Here is a 14,982-nt window from a genome sequence, read left to right as displayed (position 1 = left end):
ATTCCAGGAAGGACAATGCACATCATCACAAACAGATGTGTGCCATCTTGAACTGGCTAGGACGGCTCATTGTTGCAGGGTTCCTCCATGTGCTGGCCACTCTTGCGACCCTCTCTTTCTCTGCACCCACTATGCTCCAGTTGTCCTATATGTCGTCTACCGGCCCAGATGGCACCAGGGCACCCTGTGGACCTGCCTCATTCACCACAGCCAGACTGGTGGAGATCACATGCCTGCCACAGTCGGGAGTCTGAGGTTCAGCAGAGGTGGTCACCCAAGCAACAGGATCCCTGGCAATGGAGGATGTGCAGGCAACTTCCAGCAGGACATGTTCACAACATCCCCTAGGCTTGTCAGCGTCCTGGAGCAAGTCGGCAGATGACATCAAGGCAGCAGCACCAGGCTCGATGTAGGAAGTGTCTGGACTCGGGTATACAACATCACAGGGGCAGGCATCAACCGAAGGGCAGGAGGACCCTGGACTAGATGTGTCTTCCATGTGGAAGCGGATGGGCCAGCAAATGGATGCAGAGCGGCGGCGGGCAGAGAGGGCATGGTTCACCATGGTCAGGGCGGAGAACTCCATGGGGCGGGCATTGAGGCGGGCACAGTATCTCGAGGTGACTCGGAGGGAGTTGGTGGAGAGCATGTCGGCATCCCTGCGAGCCCTCGAGGAGAGAGCCCAGTCCCGCCTCCGGCCCATAGACGCAGAGTTCGATGATGCCCTGGCCAAAACTCTTGGTAAGAACGGTGAGCCGTATGACTAGCCCGCCGCCATTGTTTATAGTTTATTAGGCTTAGGTTTCCTTTCATTTTATTTTTATTTTGGAGTCGATGGACATTGCTCCACTTTTTGTACATAGTTGTATTTGTGTAGGGTTTTTACTAGGTTTCATTTGGTTTTGGGATCATGGACCCTAAGAACTTTAATTATCAATAGTACTGGACCTGCAGATATATTTTCTTTTGTTTTTCACACCCATATGGAATGTTTTTCTTTTTTTAATTTACCCTTTGGATTCAGATGTTTTGTTTCTGGACATGGACCACTTTGAGGATTTTCTTTTTTTTTGGGATGTCACTTTTTATGGATTTTGCATTTCAGTTATGTTCACATTCATTTACTTTTTCCTTGGCATGGTTGCTTTTCATTTGGTTGATTTCAATTTTTAATACATTTTCATCAGTTCACATATTTGTGTTGTCTACTCTCATTAGTTTGGTGCATTTGTCAGTCGTCATTGCCTCAGTCATGTGTCACTGCTGTGTGGCCATGTTGGGCATGTCTTTGGGTGTATGCATGTGTGCTTCTGTGAATGACATGCCATGGGGCCTGTACTGGGAAGTGGGGACAATGGATGGGTATGGATTTGCACTGTGGGGGGGGCAGCATGGGGTGGCATTTGGGTGGACATTTGCTACATGCATGCATGTTGTGACAATGTTTTGGTTGGGTGGACATGAGTCAGGGCCTGCTGGCAGGTGCCCATCACTGGTGGCGGGGGGACATGAGTCAGGCCTGCTGGCAGGTGCCTGTCACTGGTGGGGGGGACATGAGTCAGGGCCTGCTGGCAGGTGCCCGTCACTGGTGGGGGGACATGAGTTGGGCGCAGATGCCCGTCATTGGTGAGGGGACATGTTTCGGGGCCTGCTGGCAGGTGCCCATCACTAGTGGGGGGACATGAGTCGGGGCATGCTGGCAGGTGCCCATCACTGGTGTGGGACATGAGTCGGGGCTTGCAGGTGCATGGTGCCATGTGGGCTGCCTGTGGGGCATGGTCAGGGGTGATGGGCTGCCTGCGGGGCATGGTCAGGGGTGATGGGCTGCCTGCAGGGCATGGACAGGGGTGTAGGGGGGTCCCCTGTGGTGTGGGCTGCCTGCAGCCAAATCACATGAAAAGCACACTTGCGTACCCTGGAATACACGTACCCCGCTTGCGTCAGCCAAATTGCATGAAAAGAGCACTCGGGTATCCCGGAATACACATACCCTGCCCGCGCCAGTGAAATCGCATGAAAAGCGCACTTGCGTACCCCGGAAAACACGTACCCTGCTTGCACCAGCAAAATCGCGTGAAAAGCACACTCGCGTACCCCGGAATACACGTACCCCGTCGTGCCGGCGAAATCGCATGAAAAGTACACTCGCGTAACTCGGAATACACATACCCCGCTCGCGCCAGCCAAATCGCGTGAAAAGTGCACTCGCGTACCCCAGAATACACATACCCTGCTTGCACCAGCGAATTTATGTGAAAAGTGCACTCGCGTAACCCAGAATACACGTACCCCGCTCGCGCCAGAAAAATCTCGTGAAAGGCACACTTGCGTACCCCAGAATACACGTATGTTACGCTCACCTGGTCTCTGAGAAGGCGTTGGGGCATGGTTGCAGCCCTCCCGGGCATGAGGTTGCTCGGGTCTGACTTCGCACTCTGCGCTTATGTGGTGACTGGTGGTAATAGGTGATGATGCTGGGGACTGCTCCTTTTGATTAGTTTTGGCAAGCACTCCGTCCTGATGCTTCTGGCAGGGGCGCTTGTATGATCTGGACCGAGTTCCTTCACTGGTCCCTCGCACATGGTAGTCCAGTCCTGCTGCGACTAAGCCACTATACTTCAGGTAAGTGTTCCTGTTTGCCTTTGTCTTTCCTCGTCTGTTTTTGTTGTATTGAAAAGTTTGTTGTCTGGTATTGCTGTCCGTTCCACTTTCGATGTTTGCTCTTTTACTTTCTTCCTTTGCAGGTGATGTTGCCGGCCCGGCAGAAGCTGTGGAGCTCGAGGCGACAGACGGAGGGAATGAGGAACGAGACTGCAGCGGTACAGTAGCTGATAAGTTCTTAACTAGGGGCGCGCAGAGTTCAAATGCGGCATGGCCCTAGGACGGATGTTCTAACCTTGTCTTTTTTCTTCTTCTTCACAGGGTCCGAGTTCGTGGATGCGGACTGCAGTGCTGCGGCGTCGGGATCCAGATCACTGGATGTCAGAAGATGAGTCTGCAGATGAAGCGATGAAGCACTGGTTTCCTGGCGGTGAGTATGCAGGAGGAAGCCTGGTTTCAAAGGTAAGTAAACTGGTCCAAGTGGCGGTGAGCGTCACGTTGCACGTGAGTGCACAGTAACGCAATGCACCAGCCTTACGCATGGAACAGCTTATATAGCTGAGCTTCTGAAGCCACGCCTACCAGGTTCAGCCTGCCTGCCAGACCCTGCCACACCCAATCAGTCAGCACATGAAGACCAGGCCTAGGGAGCCACATCCGATGAGTCAGCACATGAGGATGTTCTCTGGAATAAAGGCTTTCAGCTCCTGGAAAGTTCTTGTAAAATAAAAGCACTCCTGCACTCAAATAAAGTAAAAGCACTCCTGCACTGAAATAAAGTGTTCCTGCTCACATCTCGATATGAGCATGATTCCAAATGCGCCAGGACTGAATCCAGCCAGGGCCCCTGTGTTTATAGGTCCCAAAGGGACATAAGTGAGTCAAGTGACCCATTGCCCCCATCACTAGATGGTGTGGTTTTTGTGTTCTGGGGCCTGTGGCCATGACAGCACTCCCCATCAATGCCCCTCTCATGGGTGATTTCCCCCTGGCCCTGTTTTAGTGGGGTTATTGCGGTGGAACTGCCTGATTAATCGTGAGCGTGGACATCCTCACTGGATTCCCAGGTCCGATCTTGGGGTCCATAACCTTTCCAGTCTATAAGGTAGTATAACTTGGACTGGACCATCTTAGAGTCTAGGATACTTTTAACTTCATATTCTGGATCTCCTTCAACTATTTTGGGATCCGGTGGATTATCAATCTGCGTACCTGGTCTCAATGGTTTTAGGAGGGAGACATGAAACACCGGGTGGATCCGCATGTGGGCCGGTAATTCTAATTTCATGGCCGTAGGGTTGATCACAGTCTTGATAGTGTAGGGTCCAAGATATCTGGGACGGAACGCCCGTGGTCCTTTCAGGGGTATATTTATGGATGCTAACCAAACCTTGTCTTCGACTTGGTAGTTGGGAGCTTCCCTTCAGTGTCGATCCGCAAATTGCTTCTGTTTCTCTTTGGCTCTGGCAAGATGCTCTGCTGCTTCCTTAAAAACCTGGGTGATGGTTTTGTGTAAGGTCCTTACAGCAGGCATTTCTAATGATGCCAGTGGGTCGAAAACGGATGTCGACAGTACACTATGTAGAATGGGCTTTGTCCCATACTGGTGTGAATGCAGTTGTTATATGCGTTTTCTGCTAACCAAAGTATGTCCTTCCAGGTATACTCGGTTTGTTGCAGCATACACCTTATGTATTGCTCGAGGGTCTGGTTAGTCCGTTCGGTCTGGCCGTCCGTTTGGGGGTGATGGCTTGTAGATAACCAGAGGTTGATTTTGGCAATTTTACAACACCTTTTCCAGAATGCAGAGACAAACTGAGTTCCTCGGTCTGATATCAATATTGATGGAAACCCGTGTAGCCGGACAATCTGTTCCAAAAACATGGTAGCCAGAGTAGAAGCAGTTGGGAGATCTTTCAGGGGAATAAAGTGGGCCATTTTGGAAAACAGATCTACGACAACTAAGATGGTATTATATCCATTACAGGAGGGAAGGTCTGTAATAAAAATCTATTGATAGCCTATGCCAAGGTGCTAGGGGTACTTCTAAAGGACGTAGCAGACCTGCGGGTCTTTGTTTTTTGGACGTGTGTTGTGTACAGCTGCCACATGTTGCGATGAACTGGACAATGTCCTTTTGCCAAGTTGGCCACCAGTAATTTTTTTTTTTTTTAGCTTGGGTTTTAGCTATTCTTGGATGCCCTTCTACTAATGAATTGTGATAGTTTGGATGATTTGATTCTGTGATTTCTTATCTGGGATGTACATGTACAATCGTCCTTGGTAGTATGGTAGGTTGTTCACGATCATATACCGGTCTCCCTTCCCTAGCCATTCCTGTTGCGCTGGTGGACTCATCAAGTGTTGCAGGCCAGATTTTAAGTTGTCTTGAGTGGTGTTTGCGGCAATCATGCCTTGTATTCGTCCTTCAGGGATGATGGCCATTGGGTCTGGTGTAGTGAATGCCTCTTCTCCCTCACTCATGCGAGACAGGGCATCCACTTTTCCATTGTGTACTCCGGGTCTATAGGTGATGACGAAGTAGTATTCCACAAAGAAGAGAACCCAGTGGGGTTGGTGTGATGATTGCGCTTCAGCAGTCTTCAGATATTGTAGATTGCGATGATCCATGATGACAGTGACTGTATGTCTAGCTCCAAGAAGATAATGGGCCTCACTACAAATCAGGCGGTCCGTTAATAACGGTGGCGATAAACCCGCCGCCACCGTTGTTTCCGGACTGCCTGATCCCAACTACTGCAGGCGGGAGGTGATGTTCCCGCCAGGTTTGACCTGGCCAGTTTAACACCGTCCGCCTGCAGGCGGACGAGGAAACACCGGCACCGTTACGAGATGCTGCCGGTGTTTCCATGATCCCCATTCCCATTGAGTCCCATAGGACTCAATGGGAATGGGGATTAACACCATTCCGCCTCCGTGATTCCCGGAAAACCGGGGTTGTAATGCCCCGGTAATTCCGGGAATCACGGAGGCGGAATGGTAATACAAGTCCGGCGGTAACCAGGCAGTTTTACCGCCTCGGTTACCGCCAGACTCGTAATGAGGCCCGATGTCTCCAGGCTTTGAAGGCTTTCTTAATTGCTCGCAGTTCTTTATCAGTGATTGCATAATTCAATTCAGGGGCTGAAAACCTGAGAGACCAGAATGCCACGGGATGCAACTGACCTGTCTTGGGGTCTCGTTGTGACAGGACAGCTCCCATTGCTATGTTGGAAGCATCAGTTTCGACAACATATGGTAGTTCTGTTTGAGGATGCCGTAGAACTAGTGCTGTGGTAAATGCTTGTTTTAGCTCCTGGAAGGCTTTCTCTGTCTCTGCGGACCGATTAAATTGTTTATTTTTCCATAGTAAAGAGGTGATTGGGTGGACGATCTGGGAGAACCTGGGAATTAAGTGGCAATAAAAGTTGGTGAACCCGACTACACTATGCAGTCCTTTTATGGATGTCGGTGCAGGCCAGTTAAGGATAGCGTCTACCTTGTGCGTGTCCATGCGTACGCCCCGTGGTGTGAGAATAAAGCAGAGGAATTTGATCTCTGTCACATGAAAGAAGCATTTCTCCAATTTGACATATAGCCGGTGTTGTTGCAGTTTCTCCAAAACTGCCCGGACATGGTTGACGTGGTCCTCCTTGGTGGTCGAATAGATAAGAATGTCATCAATATAGACAAGAGCGCAGATGTCCAACAGTTCACGGAGCACGTCATTCATGAAAAAATTGGAACGCTGCTGGGGCACTTCATAGTCCAAAGGGCATAACATGATATTCATAAAGGCCATATTTTGTGCGAAAGACTGTCTTCCACTCCTCTGCTGTTTTGACTCTTACTAGATGGTAGGCCCCTCGTAAGTCTAGTTTTGTATATATTTGAGGGTTTTTGACTTGATCCAAGAGCTCAGGGATAAGCGGTAACGGGTACCGTTTTTTTGCCGTGATCTGGTTAAGTGCTCTGTAGTCAATGCAAGTTCTCAGGTCTCCCTCCTTTTTAGGCACAAAAAAGAGGGGCGAGGATGCAGGGGACTTGAACGGACAAATGAAGCCATTTGCCAGATACTGATCCAGGTAGGTTTTTAGATGCTGGTTTTCCTGTGCTGTTAGGGCATAAATCCAGCTGCAGGGAACTTGAGCTCCAGGTACCAGATGAATTTGGCAGTCATATGGTCTGTGCGGAGGTAGGGCGTTTGCTTGCTCTTTTTGAAAGACATCTTGGTAATCCAGGTATTCAGGTGGTAGTGAACTGGTGAGGCCCAGTGTGGTTTCTTTATTTGACGAACCTGCGTTGGTAAGACCTTTTAACGAGAATCCCTTGCTATAACAGGTGTCAGCACAGTCTTGGGGAAAGGTCAAAACTTGTTCACGCCAGCCAATAGTGGGATTGTAGGTCTCCAGCCAGGGAATTCCCAATATCATCTGGAACTGAGGAGCACCGATGAGATCGAAGGTGATGTCCTATTGGTGACCGTCCTGACACAGTAGCGTGACCTTCTCGATGTAATGCATCACTGGGCCGGATGATAGCTAAGATCCATCAACTGCTGTGATGTTTTCTGAAACCGGCTTCTGTCGGAGAGGAAGGCCTATCTGGGTAGCCAGATCTAGGTCCTTGTATTTTCCCACAGCCCCACTGTCAATGTATGCCTCCAAGGCAGGTATTTTCGACGGTTGCTTGTGGTTTACCAGGAGCACAGGGATGACTAGATGTGAGGTCTGTATAGGTTCCTTTTCACCTCTCGACAAGTGGATCCCTAGGCTTGCTGGGTATTGGAGTTTCCTGAGTCCTGTTCTTCTTCACCCTTGTCAGTTGCTCCAACTGCTTTACTGGGTGGTTTCACCAGGCATTCTCAGAGATAGTGACCTGCCTTACCACAGAACAAACAAAGCTGCTGCTATCTCCTTTTCTCGCTTTCTGTCTTGGTGAGTGGGCTCTGCAAGCCTCCGATTTGCATTGGCTCGGACTGATCATGTGATTTGGTTTGATTCTCACAGGATCACACGTAGACCAACCGCCCCTCGACTTTGGCCCGATCCATCTTCTGATCCTACAATCTGTGATCGAGCTGCACTGTCAGGTCGATGTATTCAGCACATCTTTCCGGGGGATTTACTACTTGGGCTAATACATCCTTAAGTTCCCCTCGCAAGCCTCAGTAAAAGAGCATAGTTCTTTTTCCTCTGGTCAGTTAGTTTGTGCTATCAGACGATTGAAGGAAGCGATATATGTCAGTAGGTCTTGATTACCCTGCCGTAATGACAACAGTTAATTGTCCAGAGCCCGCCCTTGAGTATGCCGTGCAAATAGTTTCTCCATTTCATGCTGGAAACCTCTGAAGTCTCGAAGCAAAGGATCATCTTGGTTTACCAAGGGTATTGACCAGTCCACTGCACTACCTCCCAAATATGAGAGTACAAATGCCACTCTTGCTTGATCATTGGGGAATGCCCCAGGTCTGCACAAGAAATGTAGGTGACATTGATTCATAAAGATGGCATACTTATCCGGATCGCCTGTGAAGCATTGTGGTGGCGCCAGGGGAACCCCACCTGGACGAACCACCTGTACAAGAGTGGGCAGTGGAGGCGCGGTAGGAGGGGCATAACCAGGCAGTCGGACCTGGCCTGCCTGTGCCTGGAGCATTTGCCTTTCTAGTTCATCTGTCCGCTCCCGGTTCACAATTAGATCCCTCCTTAGGGCATTGGTTTCCTGTCTTGAGGCATGAACTTCAGCCCATAAATCTCCCAGTAATCGGGCCAACTGTTCCATTTCAGAAGTTTCCATATCTCCCAGGCAGAGATTCGAAGAGGCTTTGCATTCTGTTATGCTCACCTGGTCTCTGCTGAGGCGTTGGGGTACAGTTGCAACCCTCCCTGGGGTGAGGTTGCTCGGGTCCGACTTCGCCCTCTGCGCTTATGTGGTGACTGGTGGTAATACGAGATGCTGCTCGGGACTGCTCCTGTTGATTACTTTTGGCGAGCACTCCATCCTGCTGCTTCTGGCAGGGGCACTTGTATGATATGGACCGAGTTCCTTCACTGGTCCCTTGCAAATGGTAGTCCAGTCCTGCTGCAACTAAGCCACTATACTTCAGGTAAGTGTTCCTGTTTGCCTTAGTCTTTCCTCGTCTGTTTTTGTTGTGTTGTAAAGTTTGTTGTCTTGTATTGCTGTCCGTTCCACTTTTGATGTTTGCTCTTTTGCTTTCTTCCCTTGCAGGTGATGTTGCCAGCCTGGCAGAAGCTGCGGAGCTCGAGGTGACAGCCAGAGGGAATGAGGAACGAAGCTGCAGCGGTACAGTAGTTGATAAATTGTTGCTCGTTTTTCTTTCTCTCATTAGACCTTTATTACAGCTTCCATTTTGTCTGATAAGCGATCAAATCTATGAAAACTATTTTCTAGCACAAAGACAAAGACAATGCCATTACAATGGTGAGCAGATAACTATCATATGCAAGTGTTTGGGTACACAGTTCCAGAGGTTGGTTGCTAGGACTGTGATGGTAGATCATCCATGCTGATTCTGGAAAAGCTTTGAACTGCTATGAGTGCATTGTGTCTGGATTCAAGTGTTCTCACTAGCAGGTAGTGGATGCATTTCTATGTGATGGATTGAGGCTAGCTGACATGGAAGATGCAGAGAGTGATGGGGTGATGTGTAAATATCAGCCTGTCTGCCTCATTTCTGACTCTTTCCTTGTTGAGTAGATATTCTTGGAGTCCAAGGTAAAAGGCTCTTGGCGTAGTTGAATTACCAATGTGATAATTGCCATAGATTTGTGCATGAGGGACGGGTAGAGAATGTGCCAGATAATATAGAGATGACTCTGCGATGGCTTTAAACTGTGGTTCTAATGCTGGGGTCTGCAACCTTTGCCACCCCAAAAGTGTTGCACCACAACTCCTATGATCCTTTACCATTCACTATTATGGCTTAGGTTACTGGTAGTTGTTATCCAAATTATCTGGCAAGCCAAAGGTTGCAGACCCCTGTTCTAGTGTATGATCATTTTCAATGTGATTCCAAAGTACCTCACATTTGAAAAGGGCAGTTGACACGAGACCATTACATCTGATCATGGGATAGAAATGGGGCTTGGTTGTGTCACTCAACAGATCATAAACTCTGTTTTAGTTAGTCTCAAGTTTCTCAGATAATTCCCTTTCACTCTCAACTGAGGAATAAGTAGAGGCGGATAGACTGGATTGTCCTGATGCTGATTTTGCTGGGGGTCCCTTGGAAGTACTCTTCTTCTCGGACAGATAGAGTCTGTTCTGGGAGGTTGTTGCAATTTTCTGAGAAGTTATTACAGAAGGAAAGAATGACATGCCCTCCGGAGTGTGTCAGCTGTGGCAATCCAATGCAGCGACGGGCAGAACTATGAAGGGAGATATCCAAGCGGATGGCAAAAGAGGCAGCTGCTGCATGTACCAAAGGTAGGCAGCAGGGCAGGAAAGAAATACAAATCGGGAATGAGCAGTGTGGACAGAAGGAGAACAGGTAAGGCAGCAAGAGGGGAGCAAGCGGAGATGAAGAGCGGGAAGGAAAGAACAAACTAGTGTTGGACCCAAATCGGTGTGAAGGGTTGCAATGCAAAGAGGGGGCGGAGCCAGAGATGTTTTGAAAGCAGGAGCACGTCAAGTTGGCGGAGCAACCAGACTGCTAAACTACGCAATGAATGCAGTGTGTTGCACTGTTCAAAGGCAGCGTCTGCATATATCCCAAAGCTTTTAAGAGGGTGAGATTGTAATAGACAGAACATACGTATATTTGAGGTCGTGCAAGAGTTCACATGTGCAAGGTATTTGTTTATTTCCCATTTGTTCATTTTGTCGTTAGTAAGTGTGTTCACATGTTGCATGTCAACTACATAGCTGAAGCATGTGGCAATTGGGTTATTAATCCAATAGAGGGGCCATGCCTTTGTTGAATGGAAGAGGAAAGAGGCTGGACCCTTGTGGTGCTCCACATGTCAGGTTGCAAGGATGTGACCTGAAAGAGACATCGAGTGCTGTTTACATTTTCTCAGACAGGAGTGACATGGTCCAGTGTGGGGTGATTCCCTTTTCTGGAATGTCCCATAGTTTTTTTGTAGGAAATCCTTGATAGTAATGTTTAAGGCAGCCAACATGTCTAGAAGGATTAGTGAACTCTATGTGGTGGTGTCTGTGTTGTTCTTTGGGATGTCCCAAATCAAGCATTGTGTAGAGTTTGTGCCTCTTATTGGCAGGAATCTGTGTTGTGACTCAGGGAGGGGGGTTGTTTTTTTTCCCGTAGCTGTTTTTAGATGACTGTATTGAGAATGTTGGCATTGAAAAGTGTGTTGGAAATTAGACAGTAGTTTGTTTGGTTGTTTGGGTAAGCCACTTTTTTTTTTAAGGTGAGGTTTAATGAAGGCTCTTTTGAAGGTTAGAGAAATGACCCCTTGCTCATTGGAAGAATTCAGCATGGTTAGCAAAACAGATGTGTCTGGCTTGCTTAGTTATTATTTTGTAGATATTAGGGGGCACTGGTATTCTGGAGCATCCACTGAGTTGTCAGAGTTGACTGTAGAGTCGAAGTCCTGGATGGTGAATGGAAGAAAGGCTGTTAATTTTGGATAGGGACAATTTGTGCAGTAGCTCTAGATGGGTAATGTGCGGTTGGAGTCATTTCCTGGCCAGGTCCAGGTCCTCTTGCATTTAGCTTTTTTTTTTTTTTGTTGCTGCAGTGTGCCACGATGGAGTCAAAGAATTCTCGTGTAGGTGTTGGAGCCATGTTGTAGGCTGCAGGGTTTTTGAAAGTTTGAAAGACTTCCTTCTGCCCGCCCTGTGCTAATTCAACTCAATGGCCCTCATTACGACCCTGGCGGAAATCGCGGTGCTAAAAGCACCGCGGAGCACGGCGGAAAGCTGCCGATAGCGCCATGGAGGTTGGCGGATTTTCCGCCCCATGCCGACCTTGGCGGGGCGGTAAATCCCCATCCCCCATTTTACCCTTCCCCATTCCCATTTTTGCCCCATAGGGTATAATGGGAGTGGGGAAGGCGTTAATTGCGCCACCGCAAAATACGGTGGCGTAATTAACATCAAGGTCCCGTAGCGCCATGGATTTCTCCGCCCGGAAAAACCAGGCGGAAAACGTTCCATGGCGCTACGGGAACTCGTAGTAGGGCGGACGGGTCCGCCGCGATTAACGCTGGCGTAAACCCACTCCGCCAGGGTCGTAATGAGGGCCAATGTGAATTTTGTGTTTGTTTTTTTGTTTTGTTTGCTTTGATACTTTCCGCTCAGTAGAATCATAACTGCCAATGGTAGGCTAATTTTTCTGTAGAAAGGTGACTTCTCCAGATTTCCCGAGCTGTTTCAGCAAACAGAGATTGATTTGTTCATACTCCAGCTCAAGTGGTTTGCTGCATTTATTACTTTACCTTTCGGGCACACAGAGTCATAATCACTTTATTTTTTTATTTCATTTTTTTATTTGTTCTTGGTTCAATTACAACATAACAGAACCTTTACAAAAGAATATAGAAACATTAGATCATATTTCTAAAAATGCAACACTAATATCATCTTAAAAAAGTAAAAACATTATTTCGATACAACTTGGTAAAAGTTCTTTGAATAACACTCAATGTCATACAGAAAGTATACAATTTCGTATTGGTTATTTGAACATAAAAAATCACTTTCTATGTCACATAGGCAAGCAGGACACATGCTTGATATTAATCAAAGCTGGAGACTTCACCGTGATCAATGCCTTTCAATGTGATTTCCCAGGTGACAGCTCAGCTGCGCTTTCCTCATAGGACAATGGCCAGATGTGAATGTGGAACTCTGTGTACAACTAGTGGTGCAGTTAAAAGCATTGTGTGTGAACGAACTGAGGAACCCTTAATTATTTTGAAAGTACTTAATCATGGGGCACTGCAGCTGAGAAAAGTACAAAGTATTAACAAGTGATTCGTATTTCTCGGTGGCTCATAACTCACCTAAAATGATACTAATCAGATCGCAACTTTGAATGTCAGGAGTACGTGAGCGGCTAATTTGTTTTTGGGACCGTAGAGAAATGTCAGGCCAGCGGATTTTTTTAAATTTTTTAATTAGAGGTGAGCAAAGCACAGCTGGTTTTTAACTGCTCCCATTTGTCAAATGTACGATTTTTTTTCCCTGTGGCACCAAATGACGCAGCCAATTAGCCACCAATTTGCAAAGTATGTAATGGCAAGGGAACCTGGATCTGAAGTCGAAATTGTAAAAAAAATGGATTTAGCATGAATGCTGATAATGACATGTGGCATTCACGCGCACTACCACACACACACACGCACACACACATTGAGGCACTCACACATAATCTTCCTTCGGGTGCCCTCCAACCTGGGTTGTTGAAGAGTTCTTCATGTGCTGTAATTACGCAAATTCTACAAGTGGCCATTGAGGAATGCATTATTGGGGCCTGTTGGAATGTGCCATCAGAAGTTTAATGAATCCTCATCCGTCTATTTCACCTCATCCTTTTCAGAGAGAGAGATTTCAATGGAACCCATTTCAATGCAAGTCCACTTTAATGGAAATGCACATAATGAGTTAAATGCAAGAATCTTGGGTATTTGAAAAAAAATATATATAAAATGAAATAACAAAAAGCCCTGACAAACAAAAATCAAATTGAAACATTTAGATAACAAAAGGTGGTAATAGGGATTTTCAAAAGAGGAACAAAGGAATTAAAAATGACAAATAATAAGCAAGTGTAAAGAAAGGGAAGTGACTTGAGAGTTCATTAGGGGTGTACTCCCCACGTGAAGAACAAATGGATACATATAACTAAACAAATAGAGAAAAATAGAAAAGCAAACACAAGATTTGCAGATATGATGGCAAGGTGAAATGCATTTAACTGAGGAGGCTTGCATTTCAATGGCTGTGTTGAATTGGCATGGCAGTGAGGTCTTTCATTGAGATACAATAGATGTTGGTAATCTACATATTTATATATGTCGATTTATTAAATGCCCCGAAGCCGGATACCCATTCCTTTCAGTCTACCTGACAATAGTTATGAGGCTCTGAATGTGAGCTCGGTGAAGGTGAACACTTCCGGGATGAATCGCTATGGGAGGATCTCTGTGTGCAGAGGATGCGCGTCATTGCTTGATGGGAAGGGATAACCCGTCCCAATTCTCTGTTTTAGCCAAGGGATGTACATGGAAATCGGTTTGTCACGTTAAGAAGAATTGAAAACAAAGAATATGAACTTGGGAAAGAATACATCCAAGTAATTCCTTGGACCTCATGATGAGTATGGCAGTATTAGCAGTGAACATATGGCGAAAGTGAATTCACTCTCATATGTGTTCGTTTCGTAGTGGTGGTATCCTGCACATTGTAATAGTGCTAGCACTTTTTCAAACACATCTTTTTTTATTAGGAAATGACTAATAAACACAGCCACAAACCAATACTTGTCAATCTGCATAGTAAGGGCGTAATGTCATACATAAAACAAAGAATTGACAGGCAGCAGAACAGCAGAGGAATACAGAGGGATAGAAACGCACAACGCGACCCTTGAACATATCTTAACTATTACATAGCACAGTCCAGGAACACAAAGAGAGGCAAGTCAATGATTGGAGATCCAGCATAGGGTGGGGAGTTTACATGCAATCCAGGGGAACAAGTCCAAGAAGGGCGCCCATATTCACATACATTTAGCTGACAATCCCAGGCTTGTGGCAGTGATTTTGTTGGCCACAGCCTTTTCTCAGCACTTGACCCACCGCATCGTGATCACGGGCCTGTCAGGGAACTTCCATTGGCAGCCACTGTGATATTCGCTGCCATTAGAAGGTGGGTGATTAGTGTTGCCATCGAGCCCGCAAGTGGGTACCGCCATTCTAAATGAAGCAGCACCTCGACTCACAAGCATTGGTGTCCTTGCCCAAAGGAGACAACACTGATAATCCGGTGGAGTGGTAAAACAGGGTGTAAGTATATTACGGCCTGTTTTTACTACTACACCACTCTCGTAATAACGTGCCTTTCCTACATTAAAACGTTCTTCTCCCTGAAAGATCTGCTCACGAATAAATGTTTCAGAACACCATCATGATAAATTATTTCCTGAATATACAAAAGTTCAAAAAATAAGAAAACAAAATACTAGTTGTTATCAATATGATTGGTAATGCTTCACCCTTTCCAAATCATTCAGGTTTATATTTTGATATTGGATCCACACCTGTGTATAGGCGCGTTATAAATGCCATATCATATCATATCATATCATATCATATCATATCATATCATATCATGTGCACTGACTGTTAAAAGCCAATAAAAAAGCTTAATATGCATATCAGTATGCCTGTATGC

This window comes from Ambystoma mexicanum, chromosome 10 (assembly GCF_040938575.1).
Source record: "Ambystoma mexicanum isolate Mex_15411 chromosome 10, UKY_AmexF1_1, whole genome shotgun sequence".
NCBI classification, from domain to species: Eukaryota; Metazoa; Chordata; class Amphibia; order Caudata; family Ambystomatidae; genus Ambystoma; species Ambystoma mexicanum.
Note: the sequence above shows the minus strand (reverse complement) of the source record.